The following is a 16545-nucleotide window of genomic DNA, read 5'->3' as shown; positions in this document are numbered from 1 at the left end:
TGCAATGTAAGTTTCTGTACACTGTCTTTATATCTTCCTTCGGTGGCTCCACCATTCTTATATATTCTCTTGTTTTCCTACTAGCACCTACATTTTTGAATGAATTACCTGTTCACGTTAGATATACCTCTTTTATGTCAACCTTAAAAAAAAATACCTTCAAAAACTTTCAAGGGAATACTTTGTGCCAACATGCACTTCGGTATTAGCCTCACATTGAGTGTTTATCTTTCTGTACCACTCTGTTCGATTATCTAGTGCTTCGTGTAAAGCGCTAAGATAAATAAATAGACGATAAACATAAAATGCTTAAACAGTAAAGTCATAAAAATGAGGAATGGTTATTTACTGTTGTTTTTGTGTTATTCCGAAAGAGGAAACAAACAGATAATTACATTGAGAATAGAAAAGAGTGTCAGGCGAGAATACACTGTGGGTCCTGACAGGGTCATCTGTCCCACATCTTTTTCCTTCAACGCAAATGCACATTAATTGCAGCGGTTGCACTCTATATTAATTTAAGGAATGCAAATCCTTAAGAAATTCATATGCCCTTAATTGATTATCCTATAGAAAAAAATTAGCCGCGGAGGGGAATATTCAGGCGCTTTCATCTTGCAGCAAAGGATTTAGGAGGCCACAGCTATATTTGGCCAATTTAAATTAAATTGCAATTGGTTTTTGACCCAACTTGGATGCAGATTCGATGAGATTAGTCTTGTGATTCTGCCTTTTAGACAAAGGTTGGTCTGATAATCATTCCTGAATATCTGCGCTCAGTTTTTTCTTAAGTGTTCATAGATTTATGGGACCTGCGCCTGATTTGCAGCTCCTCCAGTAATTTCTTAGCCGGGATGGCCGTCCCTTACATCTTCTGCGGCTTCTGCAGTGTGCATTTTTTATATTAATGATCTCACCGGGAGAAAAACGTGTGCTGTGGGGAGGCATGATAGCCATATGGAAAAGACAATGAAGTTTAGTAATTAAAACTGAAAAGGGAAAGGACTGTGCAGTAATTAGAACACTGATTAATCAGCTGATAATTTTATCTTGATTAATGCTGCTGATTTTCCTCTTCTTATTGACCTAGGGAAGGGAGGTGTAGACCAATTAAATATAAATTATTCCCTTTTTTCACATTCCAGACAGAATCCAGTGTTTTTAGTCGCGCCGCATTCAAGATGCCGCATTCAATCGCTTTCGCTAAATTGAACAGCTTAACAAAGAGCAGAAAAGGGTTTGCACACCGTAAAAGCCCTTGTTTATTTATTTATTTTTTTTATCTTAGAACAAACTAACGTGACCACAGTCTTTTCACCCCTTCTCTTGGATTTACTAAAATGTTGTTGTTGCAAAATAGAGCTTACTTGCCTGAGAGTTGTCGGAGTAAGCAGCACTTGACCATCAGAAAAAGGAAATGGCCCTGCAGATGACTTCATGGCCTTTGCAATGACCCTTCTTGCCAATGGTCACTCAAAAGTATACACTTATACCTCTGGTGCATCTACAGACATACCACACTTCCCTATGAACTGTTGTCTGTGGCACTTTTTGACAGACGTCTCAGTGCAGGGCCCTTAAAAACAGGGGCACTTAATGCTAGACCACGGTGGGAGAGGGATCATACCCAGGCCATATTTTCAGGATATCAACAACTTATACATATAATTAATGCAAATTGAATGTATTTACACAGCCAGAAAATCTGGCTTCCATCTGGCACTCCTTAACCTATGTTGAACACTTCAGAATTAGAGACCTATGATGGACGAAGGCATAATGTAGGTCCCTGGATGTTCTGTATTGCAGGGGGAGAGGGCTTGGCCATCAGAGATGCTTGTTAAGGTGCAAGGTGTGTGTGTAACAGTGAGGAAGTGAGCTAAGTCAAAGTTTGGGAGCCCATCGCCAACATTTGCAAAAGTGAATCAGTGTAAAGTCAGATGTCTATTCAGTTAAATAGAATGCTTTGCAGAAAAAATCCTTTTTAAAACACGTTTCCCTCTACCCCTTGTTTATGACACACTCTTTCAGTAAAATACAAGAGCTATCTCTTATTTGTGGTATTTTGTACCTGATTAGGAGTTTATCAGAAAACATATGTTTATAGCTGAAATGGCTAGTTTTTTTTCGGTTAAATATTTAAAACGGATAACTAGTAGGTGTAACTATTTCCAAATGCATGCAATTGCTTAGTGTGACTGTGTACATTTCTGTATTTGTAAGCACTTCATAGGTGGTTGTAACAGGACGTAAAAAAATATAGTGTGCCAATGTGGGTTTGTAAATGACCATAAACAAGTCAGATTGTGGAAACTCACAAACACCTCACATACCCTTTACCATCCATTTTTTTTACTTCAGTACAGTATGCAACTAAAGTCATTGTACACCACTAAATTGCCACAGTATTCTACTGAAACTTGTCCTTCTGCTTCCACCTGGACTGTACAATACCGAACTCATTTTTATCATGTCCCCAGTACAGCAGCGGCTCCTCCTCTAAGGCAGAGGAGCGTTGCCCCACTGCCCCCACAGCAGTGCAAAAAAGGAAAATTAATGATAAACACACTTATCATTTTATTTTTCCGTACTGAGTCAGTTTTGGGACAGGGCAGGCAGGGCTGTTGTCACTTCCTGCAGGGGAAGGTGTGGTTGGTGCACTTGCATGTGCATGACTGTTTGGCCAGCCATCTTGTGCCGGCCAAACAGTCATGCGCAATTATCATGTTCACAATTGGAAAACAATGCTGAGAGAGGGCAATAAAGCTCAGTGCTAGAGAGGCAAAAGGCAACGTGTAACAATGCTTCTGTATACAAACATGCACAAAATCTGGTAGATTTTAATGTTGTTTTTTCAATAGAAAAATATATTCATATGCTTTTTATAATGATTTCTTTAAAAAAAGAAAAAATATGTATGTATGTATATATATATATATATATATATATATATATATATATATATATATATATATATATATATATATATATATATATATATATATATATATATATATATATATATATATATATATATATATATTTCTCACCAAAGTTCCTTGAACAAGGAAAACACCGCACTCCGACAGGATATATAATTTCAAAGATTTATTCTGTACAGATAGCCACCGCTGACCACCACCAGCCCCAGGGATCACCACCCCGGGGCTCCTTTTAAAAAAAAAAACCTGTGTGGGGGGGCTCAAGCCCCCCCACACGCCCCAGGGACCGCCACCTCCCCGGGGCACTAATATTCAAAATAGGGGGTCCGTGACGGGCCCCCCAGACCCGGGGACCACCACCCCGGGACTTTTAACTGTTGGGAGGGTGGGCCGCGCGGCCTCCCTCTCTGGGAGCCCTTGATGGCCCTGGAGACCGCCACCCCCCAGGGCAGGCTCCTGCAGAGTCCCGGGGTGCTTACCCCCGGGACACTGCTGTTTGCTATTGGTGCATACTGGAGGTTCCTGGTGGGCTAGTTGGCCCCCATGGACCCCCAGTATGCAAGGGGACTTAATCCCCCACTTAGAACGCGCTACGGGGCGGGTTTACACAGTGGTGAAGGTAGGGGGCGGGGATTGAGGTGATATGTGTGCAAACATGCCCTGTGGCGCGTTTTAAGTTGGGGAATTAATTCCTCTTCAATCCAGAGGTCCCCTAGGGGCCTACTAGTCCAACAGGTACCTCCAGTAAGCACCAGCATTGCAGAGTGTTGTAAAAAGGGGGTGTGCACTCTGAACATCTCTCTGCAACGCAGCTCCCTGGCGCATACTGGAGGTACCTGGTGGGCTAGTTGGCTCACAGGGGGCCTCAGGATTGAAGAGGAATTAATTCCCCAACCTAAAACGCACCACAGGGAGTGTTTGCACACATGTCACCCCCGGCCCCGCCCCCTTCCTTCACTATTGAGCAAAATATTCCTCTAAAATCAGCCGAACTACGAATTCCGATTTACTCATCTGTTATCACGAGAGACGTCAGAGCTGCATCTTTGAGCCAAGTACGGACCCTGAAAAGTAAATCTAAGAGTACTTACCAGTAACTTGTATTTCCTTCCATAGGAATCTATTGTGTGGTTTTCACCAGAAAAGTTTCTAAGTGTCTATTTTTGAAATGTACAAATATTCCTCTAAAATCAGCCGAACTACGAATTCCGATTTACTCACCTGTTATCAGGAGAGACTTCAGTGCTGCATCTTTCAGCCCACTACTGTATTGTATTTTGTTTATTGTTTCAATTTATTAAAATTGTTACAAAAAGAATCTGGTTGGGTTCGATCATAAATAAGCATGGTCATTTCATTTAACAAGACTGTTAAACATATCTAAAACATAATAATTTCTGAGCCATTCTCATAATTACAGCAATGAAACGTGGGCTAAAACTACTGTTTCTACTCTTTAACTGAGTCATTATGTAGTAGTTCTTTCACCTTATGTGAAAATGTTGCTAATCTTGCTAATTCCATTGGGATCTCCATCTTGAAGAGGAGTTTCATAGCGTCTGTGCAGGTGCGTATCCCATATTTTAAAAAGAGGGGTTTCAGTAAAGTGCGACGTGCATAATACAAGCGATGGCATGAGCAGATCATATGGGTCATGGATTCCTCGAACTGATGGCACAATCTACAAGTAGTAACCGACTCTAGTGTTTTCCAACGCCCGTTGATGTCTTTTATCGGTAATACCATCAATCTCACAGACAGAATTTACTTTAAAATAGGCTTGTTCAAGGTGGAGTGAAGGTATGGCTGACTCAGTTTATCATGAAAGGGACTGGCTAGTAGACTGATGTTGCTACTAGAGGACTCTAGTTCTTTCATGTCCACTTCCTTGGATAGTAGTCTAACTTGTTTCTTTAAAATGGTTTTTAAAATTCCAGGTTGGTAAATAAAATCCTGCCAATTGGACAAGTCAAGGTGCAATTCAGTGCAAGCAGTTAGAAGGCCGTTGGCCCACGAGTTGTTACTTTTTTCATAAAAATTTCCTTCAAGATTGCCTTCATTGTGTTTGAGGGGGCAGCACAAACCCCTTGATAGTACCGAACAATCGACGCCCAGTGTTCATAGCACTGTTTGTTTAGCTCAAATTCAAGCCGTACCAAGATGTATCGAGCATGGCGGGTATATGGAAGATCTGCTTAAATGCCTGGCAATAGGCACGCTCCATGATGTTGAATGATGCCGCGGGGAATGCTAGTTGGCCATATGTAATTGAAGGGAGTAACTTAGCTTTTATGACCTTTCTAATGGGTCCAGTTGTCGGGCTACTTAGTTTGGAGTTCAATTTGCAAAGGGCGTATGTCACTGCCTCAGCTTTTGATTCCATGGATGCAGTGTATGCTGCTGATTTCCCACTGCTCATAATCCAAACCCCTAGGTAGTTGTATTTGGTCGTTGTTGCTATTTTCAGGTTACCCTTTCTCCATTGTTTTGATCGTTCCTTATTGTGCTAGGAGCAATTTGGTTTTATGCATGTACAGGTCATTATAGTTCAGTTTTGGGACTTTCTAGATTGGTCAATTTGTCCTCTTTCTGTTTAGTTGAATTTTGGTGAAAGATGTATTCTTAAGTTAAGAAATGATGACGTGTGGGGAACTGGTTTTGTCCCTCTTAAGATGGTCTTTCTTGAGGTTGTTGTCTTTTTGTCGTTTAAACCGCCTCCTAACATATGGGGGTACTTTTCCTCTTTTGGTATGTATATACAGATCCCCCATTTCGCAAATTGATCTCTTTCTTGCATGATTTTGTAGGCTATTGAATTATTTTTCCATTTTGATATTGTTGACTCTCTTGTTACTCCCTAGAACCTTGAATTGGACTTGAAAGAGGTCTTCAGTCACAATAAAAGAGAGCTCTGGGATGTATCGGAGGATTTGTAAAATATTAGATATGTTTAATGTGTCAGAGCTTCCACGAGATATATATTCAGGTGTGAAAATTATGATGTTGTTCTTCGTCTCCATTTGCACTTGAACCCTTTGGCAGCCAGCGGGAGGTTGTGTTTCCAAACTTTGAACCGTTGTTGTGGTTACTCTGTTGTCGTCTAGTCTGGCCTTATTCCCCCATGTCCCGAGGTTTTCAGCTAAAGGGAAGGATATCCTTTCTCTGCCCCTTGCCTGTGGTGATGCAACCAGTTCTTGATTTTATAAGCGCTCCCCGCTATCTATGTTTAGTGAAGGTTTGGGCTCATTTGGGACTCGAATAGGCTGCTCTTTGTGCTTGAAAATATGACCAGCATCGAGATTTGTGCTTGTGGTTAATTTGATAGCTAGTGATATATTTAGCTGATTATTGTCACAATTTGTATTTGTAATTAGTTTCAATGGCGGTATTTTGTTTGGCTGATCTTTTCCTGGTCTGAACTTTTGAAATATAGGATAATATTTCTGAGACTCCGGAGGGCTTTGTGCATGGGCCTTATTTGGCTCCCGTGTAATGTAGCCAGGCCCAGCTGTAATTCCTTTGCACGGCCACGTTGTTTATTATTTTTTGCTTGCTTCTTCAAGCATTTTTTTGCTCTCTTCGATAATACTTTGGCAGGTCCGAGGCTTCTTGCGATTTAACTGAATGGTTAAAGTTGCTATGTACAGTCTTGCCCGTCACCGGTTCCTCATGGTTGGGTGTATTTTGGCGCATTACTAACGCCAACTGCATCGACGTCGAAGGTGTGTCCGGCCCTAAAGTGAGTTTGCTGTCTTGAATATTATTGTCCATGAAAGACTTTACTTCAGGTCTTGGGATGTGGTTCACACTCTTCGTTGTTTGAAGTAACAAAATGAGGGGGCTATCAGCCCCTGTTGTGGCGTTGATACCATTATGTTTTGCGTGATTTAGTGCTCTTTCAGCTATGTTTTGTTTTGGTTGATCTGTAAACTTCAATTGTCTTTACTTTAGCTCTGATATTATTGATGTTAAAACTTCTGGAAGAGAGCTAAACTTCCCGACTATTGGCAAACAAGAACACCCAGCAGTTGTCTGCAGCTTTAACAACTCCAAATTTCCTGTTAATATATCGATTTTCCCTTTGATCATAGCTGTTGCAATTGCCTGCATTGTGTCCATTTGAATTTCAAGTTTTTGTGTTTGCCAAGGAAGAGCCTTGATGGCCATCGACAATGTGGAGTTTATTGAGGATAACAAATTGTTTTGTTGGTAAGAGCCACTTTGGGTTGTGCTCTTTGTTTCTACAGTTAATTGATTAGGATTTTGTACCCCCAGGTAGCTATTCTCATTAAGCTCCGCTCCCTGCAAAATTAAGCTTTGGTTGAAGGTGAGGAGTTTGATTGCTGATAGATACTGAAGATATTTCCAGGATTTTCGGGTTATCTAACCATAATACGTCTTGATTCCTTTCCGGGGATGTACAGGGGTCTGCTCCATTATTACGGGAGGATGAATAGTTCCTGTCGTCCAGTATGTCAATGCTCTGTATTTTTGATTCCTGTCGCATGGCGTCTTTACCTTGTCGTTTCTCCTGTTTTGGTGTATTGGCGTCAGGCTCTCCATTCCCCAAGGTTCTTTGTCCAGTCAGTTTTGGCATAAAGTTTTGGCAGATTCCCTTGCTTTTTAAGTTGGGATTTGAATTTAATGTGAAATGCAAGATAGGGGTAGACTATAATTGTGCTATGGCCTCCTTATCTGACTTTTTCTTGATGCTGGTGCCGGAACTGACCCTGGTTTTACGTATTTTGATGCCTGCTCTGCTCTTCGTCATTTCCCTACCCTGTTGTGCGTGAGCTTGTCTTTGGTTTTCTCGTGCAATCCTGTCACCAAGTTGGTATGGTAATTTGTATGTCAATTTCCAGCTATATACCCCGTATCTATGTTCTCTAAATACCAAGGTTTTGCACATCTTGTGAGTGGTAGCACCTTGCTTGATCACTCCTCCTTTTCTAATTTTCCAATTGTTCGGAGTTTTGTTTGATGTCATTTGTGATAGATGGGTCAGTTTGTTGGCTAAATGTTTTTTTTCTAGACTGTGCTGGACAGGAATCCTGTGTTCCCTGCCTCCTGTGCCCTGCTCACAACTAGCGGTTGGGGTGAGCGCAAAGCACAGTCTGGACCGGCTAGTCAAGAGCAGTATCTGGAGCTGGGGCAGTGCCACTTTCAGTCAGAGTAAGCAGGCCGAGCGGAGGGTGGGGGGGCGAGCAGGGCACACTAGTGAGTGTGGGCTACACGCCTCCGTGAGTTCATCGGGCTCGCACTCCGCGGCCACAATTAATTGTGGCCACGCTCACTCCTTGGTGCACACTCCTTTGTGCACAGGACTCACCACACACTCTATGTGCAATCTATGCACTCATGCTGCCGTGGCCGGTCTGAGGTAAACACCGAGGCCCCGGATCTCTCCTGGTCCTGCTGCTGTTTCCCGGCTCCTCTCAGCTCCCCTCAGCTCACTGCGGCCGCTGGCCCTGGGTGTGTGGCTCTGACCCCACGCGCTCCCTCGACCACTCCGCACTCCTCCGAGGCCAAGGGAAAGAAGGGGCAAGGAATCTGTGGGCCTGCAACAGCTGCCAGTGGCCAAGAGCTGGGAGAAGAGAGCAGCATCAGCCTCGGCGTCTTAGCTCGGTGTCCTCCTTGCTCAGTCGGGCGGCTTGAAAACACGGTGTGGAATGTCAGTACTGCCAGCGAGGCAATGGAAACTCTGAATACCCGAACCAACTACTGATCCTGAAAAGTAATTCTAACCATACTTAAAGTAACTTGAATTTCCTTTCATAGGCTAACATTGACTGGTTTCACTTGGAAATTCTTCTAAGTGTGAAGTTTTGGAACTTTAAAAAATTCCTCTGAAATCAGCTGAACTACGAATTCCGATTTACTCACTTGTTATCAGAAGAGACCTCAGTGCTGCATCTTTCAGCCCACTACTGATCCTGAAAAGTAATTCTAATCGTAGTTACAGTAACTTAAATTTCCTTCCATAGGCTAACTGACTGGTTTCACTTGGAAATTCTTCTGAGTGTGGAGTTTTGGAACTAAATCCTTAAAAACCAGCAGAACTTCGAATTCCAATTTACTCACCTGTTATCAGGAGAGACCTCGGTGCTGTATCGTTCATCCCACTACTGATCCTGCAAAGTCATTCTAACCATACTTACAGTAACTTGAATTTACTGGTTTCACTTTGAAATTCTTGTAAGTGTGGAGTTTTGGAACTTTAAACCATAGGTTTCAGCCACGTTATAGTTAGGAATTAGCATTTAAAAGCCTTAGAAATTCACTGAAAAACCATAGGTTTCAGCCACGTTATAGTTAGGAATTAGCATTTAAAAACCTTGGAAATTCACTGAAAAAACCATAGGTTTCACACATGTTATAGTTAGCTGGACATTTCACTCATACAAAACCATTGAAATTTCCCCGTTATAGTTAGTTCAGCTAACCATAACTCGTGCGCACGCAATGCACTGTTGATGACGTTACATATTACATCACTTATGACATGATCAGTGACATCACTCATGACATCACCGGTGACATCTCAAATGACACCAATTGTGTAGGTTCCTACCCCTCTAATCCCTTCTGAGTAGCCATTATATATAGATTATTCTGCCATTGTCAATTTTCCCCGTCTTCAACCTTAACATTAGGAGATTGCACTAAATTTGTCTGAGCCTCAAAGCGAGGACGCCAATTTTGAAGTATTCAGTCATACTAATGCAGTTTTCTAACTCTCATCTGTGCAATAGAGGTGACAATATTCTGGGTTGTCTGCTGAGTCTTAATATTATCAGCTTTTATTTCCTCATAATGGGCTTTTGATTTGATACTATGTTTAAGGATCAACTAATATATATTCTCCAGAGTGGAGCCATTCAAAATTGTTGCACCTTTGCATACACGATCACCCATGTGTTCCTTATTTTTAGCCAAAGAGAAACGTTGATCTGAGTGAGATACATTGCACATATTGCAGCATTAGGTGACAGACTTTACAGAGGAAAGAGGATAAGGCAAGAGCATATTGTGCATGTTATCTAAGCTCTTATCCGACACAGGCATTGGGTCAGATTGCTGATTTGAATATGCATGTTTCCACCTGGGAAATTTTATCGTACGTACATAAAGTAAGCTTTGAGCAGAGAGAATAACCATAGAAATAGCCGCCTCTGTAACATCGCTCTTTGATTTAGCTAAATTATGAGCTAGGAACACAGTTTGCCAGCACGCTCATTGTTAATATGAATTCTGGTCTCGGTTTTTGTGTTAACAGTTTTTTCACCAGCATCCTTGCACCACAAATCAATACCAGATTTCTTAGTCAGTCAGTCAGTCAAATAACTTTATTCATTTCAAAAGAATCATAAACGTTTACAAGAAAATGTGTACATTCATTTTAAAATACGAAAGATTTTAGCAAACAGTACACAAAAATTGATATTAAGTTACATACAATGTTGAAAAAGGTACAGGCAGAAGACCTTTTCTGAAGTTGCCCGGCGTTAGCCGCCTCTATACCCACTCAAGTTTACCAAACAAAGAGGCAGGCGCTGGAAACTGGAAGACAGGAAACAGAAGTTTTATTCTCTCCGGAGGAGAAACACATCAGTTCGGACAGCAAGTATCGTCACGAGGTGCTCTAACCGCATCTCTGAGGCCTGGCCTCTTATACACAAGTTTATGATCTTTATTGCATGTAACACATTCTTGCAATGCTTTGATGTATGAAAGGACATCCTCCGAATCTCCCCTTCAGGCCCGTTCCCACACACATTTACAGTTGAAGTCCCCACCCTGGTCACAACAGGTGATGATTATCGCGCAGCTGGACATTCCGCCGATTCACGGAATGTGTGGGGTTGATCGGATCTCATAGGGTGGGGGCTTTGATCAATTCGAGGGCCCTTTAATGGGGGAAGCTACCTACTGTATGGGGAGGGCAATAAACAGTATCCGCAGGGCCAGGTGGTGGCCTGGGAACGGGGAAGACAAACGGGCACACAGGAAAAGGGGGTTTGTATCAAAGGACCTGGGACTATGAAAGGGATGAAAGGAGGTGTCGCGCTGGGAACAGGATAGGATTCCGAGGCAGAGCCGCGCAGATGGGGAGGGTTTATGGCCTATGCATGAGAGAGCGGGGGTGACCAGTGCGTGGGGGTGCTTGTGAGGGCGAAGAGCCGTGCTGGGGGTCAGTGGCGTGCAGAGGGTGGTTCTGACCGAGGTACCTAAAATGGCGGGTGTGCACGACAAAAAGTGTGGCATCGGGAGAGAAGGCAAGATGACGCAGATAATGTTTACCAAATCGTATTAATTTTCCACAGTCCTCCCTTTAACATTCCTAAGACATCTTGCTGGCCTCTTTCCTATCCATGTCTACTGTGGCAGTCATAAGTGAAGAAGTAGGCACCCAGGTGGAGGAGCTATGCATAAACATTACATTTAAAATCTTTCATCTTAGGAGGCGGGCTCATCGCTGAGCTCGTTGCTGGAAAGTCATAGTAATGCAATATCGGACAAAAAGGATTCTGCAGTGAGAGCGTTGGGTACATTTCATAGATGCTTATAGTCATTCGGAATATGAACTGATAGGTTATTACATATGTAAGTTCATTTTGCACTTGGTTGGAGCATAATCAATACAATGGTAGCTGGGAGAGAAATGAGACGTAGTAAAAACGATAATCAGGGATGTCATTGTTCGAAGAGGAGGGGTGTTGTTTTTTCCAGTGTCTTATTGTCGTGGACCATTATTAGTGAGTTCTCAGCATTCTTTGTCGTCTTCTGTTGGCACTGTTGAGCACCGGCGGTGGAGCTATGCGTTCAGCTCTATTCCAGGTCCTGCGTTGCAGGGCATGACCTTTTCTTCGTGTTTCCGTTCACAAAGGTCCTTTTTTCGCCCTGTGTCCTAACTATTCTTTCACAGGTACCTTAGACAGGGCACCCAAGTTTTATTTGAGTCTGCAACAAAACCCTATTCTATCTAATTGCAGTTTTTCTTTTTCGAGTCGATTGTCAAAGAGTTCAGGTGGAAGAAGGGTGTGTGTGAGTAGTCCTTATGGTAGGTCGGAGGAAGAGGGGATGGAGCGGGGCCAGATCGGGAACAGACCACGGGGACGAAAAATTTCAGGTAGGTGAGCCCATGATCGGGCTCAGAGGGCGGGGACTTTCGGCATTTGTTGATCATCGAACAGGGGCACCAGGTCAGCCCTTTCCTTTCATTTGGTCGGAAACAATGCCTCGTCCTGCGACTCCTTACTGTTGCGGTCCCGGCTTGGTCAAAGTCGCTGATGTTCCACGATCAGCAGTCAGGCCGCGTGCTCCCACATCCGGTCTCTCTCTCCTCCGACGGTGGTACCCTTAAATGAGTTTGAAAAGACAGTCTTTAGAGAATTGGCAGTAGAAGGTAATCACATAAGTCTATTTCTCTCCCAACTCCAAGCAACTGGGGAAACATCCGTTATACTGGGGTTTACGACCAACGTGTAAATAATTGTTGATAGGTTTGCTGGATTCCCTACAACTTTTCTTCGTGACTATTTCTTTGGCGTTTGTTGGTATTACATTCATTGTCGTGGTACGAGGTCTGATACCTGTTCATTGCATTTGTTTATTACAGTCACATCAGTTCTTCTGGCAGACACCCACTTTTCTAGTACAAGTCTTACAAAGCTATAACGTCCTTCAGGGCTTTGTATTTTACAAAAAAAGTGCAACGTGCTATCACCATGGTCTGATAGGTATCTTTCTGAGGAATGAACATAGGCTAAACAATTTTCCATTATATCAATGCATCCTATCTTTCAGCTAAACATTTTACTCCCAACGGGGTTTACTGCAACAATTTCTTCATTTCAATCTAATCTTAACATCGCAATCATCGTTCTAATTTCTACATAGTCTCCTACAAGCTGGTTACTTCATAAAAATGGGGGGGGGGGCTTGCGATAACTATTCGACTCATCCTTGGGGTGACCGGGGTCTTATGAAAAACAACTAGGACCATAGAAAACTGGGGTGAGGGACTATCGTCTTGCTTTGTGTCATGAGGGTGTTATCTAGCAGAAGGCCACAGTTCAGTTGGTAAGCGTTCAGGGACATTTCTCGAATTTTGAACCTTGGAGCTCGTTCATCAACAAACCATGTCTAGGAAGAACGGCTGGCCTGTGTCAGTTGTAAATCAACCCATCTCTTACAACCAGGGGTGAGCCACATTTTTCAAACTCTCGTCCGGGGCAGCTGATACAAAACTGGGGGCGTTCTGGGAAGACGGGGATGTTTCGATCACTTTCACTGTTTGGACATTGAGACAATTCGGGACGGGGAAGGTCGCGTTACCTGAGGCATTTTATCATAGAAGCCACTGACATGTAGTTCCCTTATTACGGGTCAGATTAGGGAACCTCAGTCGTCTTACCTGTCCTTTCCTTTTTGGCCAATCTAGATCACATCAATATTTAGCAGAAAGGAGAGGTAGTAACATGGTATCAATGTAATTTTAGTTAAGGCAAATTTGTGCAAATACTTGCGGTATTTGGAGCCAATAGGGTGGTGCACCAGGGATGGTGGTTCGTCAATTAGGTGCCAGTCGTTAGGAAGAGTGGGGGTGTGGAGGAGAGGGTGAGAGAGAGAGAGAGAGAGAGAGAGAGAGAGAGAGAGAGCGGGAGAGAGAGAGAGAGAGAGAGATGTGCAATAATAGGCTAAACAGTACACGCGCGACATGGGGAGTGGCCGTGTACTAAGATAGGCTATTCGGCGCATTACACAACATGAGACATTACGGGTCTGGGTTAGGATTTAGAAAGCATACAGTTTGACAGAGGGACATGCATTGAGTAAAAGGGCACCATTGTCTCGCACTCCTCGCACTCTCAGTCCTTTGCCTAATTAAGTCAATGCTTCAGTCGCATAGAAAACATTTTCTCAGTTTCAGACATACGTGGTCTGTGCTCATTCACGCAACATGGGTTAGGGGTGATCGCGTCTCATCATATCATACAACTATTGGCTCTTCCGTTACAAGAGCAGTGTGTGGGTGTCTTTAGGTGCCACCTTGCTGCGTTAGTCCGCTTCATGTATCAGACATGGCGTGGCTTCAGATCTTCACTATACCTCAGTCGGGATTCCAATGCAACCTGTAGAGGGAGGAAAAGAGGGGAAGGGAGGGGGACAACATTCGAGCATATCACATGTACGGGCACAAAAGTCCTTTACTTACCACCTACTCGTCTTATCCCCTCGGGATATAATCCCTGAGATCTTGGTTTCCGAAGCCAGGGGGCGGGCAGTGTGGTAAGGATGGCGAGCGATAGGTTGTTCATGAGGGAGACGGTCCGAGTGTGGCATTATAGGTCGTGTGTAGGGAGACGTTAAAAATTAGAGGCGCTTAGTGCGAGGTATCTAGTTATCGGGGATCCTTAAATCATTCCCAATGCTGTGATGTCCTAAGGCATACTCACTCTTTGGCCAACCCTATTCCCTAGTACCTTTGAGTACCATATCTTTATAACATTCAATCATTCACACCGCTTCACTTTACCCATTCTCAGAAGTCGAGGTCCTTCTTCACACGTTTGTTCCTGAGCTAGTCGCACATTTGGGGGCAGCGTATCGTGCCTTAGATTCGATCATCAATCCGAGGCTGAGTGACCATTTTCTAATAACCTTAAAAAGAGAACAAAACAGGTCGCACAAAAAACCTTCCCGCTGATCCCACATTTACAAAAAGTATGCGATACCTGTTCATAGTTTGAAAAACCTTTATTAACACGATTTGATCAGCATGTAAAATATGAGAGTGCAATCGTATTTGGCCGGACACGGCGTTGGCTGAAGTGTGTACAGTAGGGGGGCTATTCTGCAGCATTAAAAATATTTTAAAAGAGTTCATCTGGTTATTTGCAGGAAACTTAAAAACGTCTATCAATAGTTGTGGGATCAGGGGACGTTCATTTCATAATTGGAAGCATAGTCAGATTAGTTGCAATCAAATTTCCTAGAAGCATACCGTGGGCGTGTGTCGTAAGCGACGTTATGTATCAGTTACAATAATATCATAATAAATCGTACATCGAAACCAACATTTTAACGGGATCTTTTTACATGTTCGCCAAGTGAACCCTCCCCCTTTTTCGTCAAGTGTACAAAGGGTCATATACAATTCTCAGAACATCAAGTCTTATTAGCAAAAGAAGACACCACGAGGTGTTCGTTAGTTCCTATTGCCACCGGCGCCATTTTTGGGCGAGGCCGGGTTAGTCCGGAAGTAGCATCAGGGACAAAATGTTTCCAACAACCGGCGGTTGGACCAGAGTTCTTTTCGGCAGTTCAAAACTTGTGCTAACAGAAGGGGCAGGCAATGTGGACTGTCAATCAAAAAGGGGACGGAGGCAAAAATCTCCCCTACCGGGTCACGTTGAGATTCAGCCAGAACTTGTTGAGTGATCAAGGCAGTTGTTCCCCACCGGAAGCCTGCAGGGGTCGAGGGCTCCTGGGACTCTTGTAGAATCATCAAAGCTGTGGGGATGTTGTCAGAGGTGGGGGCTCGTGCCCAGGTGGGCAAGCGTCCAAGTTACGTTACTGGTCAAAGTTATTCTAGCAGCCCAGACTCGACTTCCAGGGGGCCCAGACGCCATTTTGAGACTCCGCAGCAGTCGCCCGTCGTCGTGTCTGCAAGAGTGGATGAGACTTCTTGGGGCGAAAAATGGAACACCGTGCCGTAGGAGCAGGACATTTGGCTCGGGGCGCTAGGGTGTAGCTGTGGCGCCTCCACCTGGGGAGGCGAGGGAGGCTCGTTCGCGCCGCCTCCCTCTCCCAGTGCACCCCACGCCGTCCCTTTGCGCGGGTCTACATGATGGCCATCCCACATCCCGTGCTCCACAAGTACACCTGAAGGCCGTCATATGTCTCGTGCTGCGCAAGTATGGTTGCCGGCCATTGTATGTCCTGTGCTGCGCAAGTATGTCCGTCGCCCGGCTGGAGGATGTCGGCGCCGGGCCGGGGCTGGGAAACCTCCACCTGGGGAGGCGAGGGAGGCTCGTTCGCGCCGCCTCCCTCTCCCAGCCCACCCTGCACCAATTTTTCAGCGGAGGTATTTGTGATGGCCGGACCAGGAGATACGAGGGAGGGGGTCATCTGCATTCGCCCCCTCCCTACTCGTGGCCCGGGGGACGCCGCCCCAGGAAGAAGAGGATGGGGAAGGCCATTTCATGCCGGGCCCGCGGTGCCTCCTGGACATCCCACCGGGGACCTCTTCGATCGACGGCTGTCAGCAGGACCCCGCCCCACACGTGCTGCGTGTTTCACCTTCCGGATGGGCGTGACCGGTGACCTGCTGCATTTTGGGAACTTCCGGAGTGGGTGTAATATGTATTGTATTGCTCCTATTAATACGGTGTTACTTTACTGGAATTAAATCTTAAATTATATAACAGAGACTTGGTTTCCTTGAATCCCTTTACTACGAGAACCTCGCTACAGTGGGGGTAGGTATTTATGCCTGGGTAATGGGGGGGTGGGGTGTCCACAAGAACAGTCTTCCTGAACGGGGGTTGTCTATGCAGGCCTGTAATTGCTTTTGTTCACAGAGTGGGGGGGGGCAACA

Source organism: Lissotriton vulgaris, chromosome 6, assembly GCF_964263255.1.
Source record: "Lissotriton vulgaris chromosome 6, aLisVul1.2, whole genome shotgun sequence".
Classification (NCBI taxonomy): Eukaryota; Metazoa; Chordata; class Amphibia; order Caudata; family Salamandridae; genus Lissotriton; species Lissotriton vulgaris.
This window is presented reverse-complemented; position numbering follows the sequence as displayed.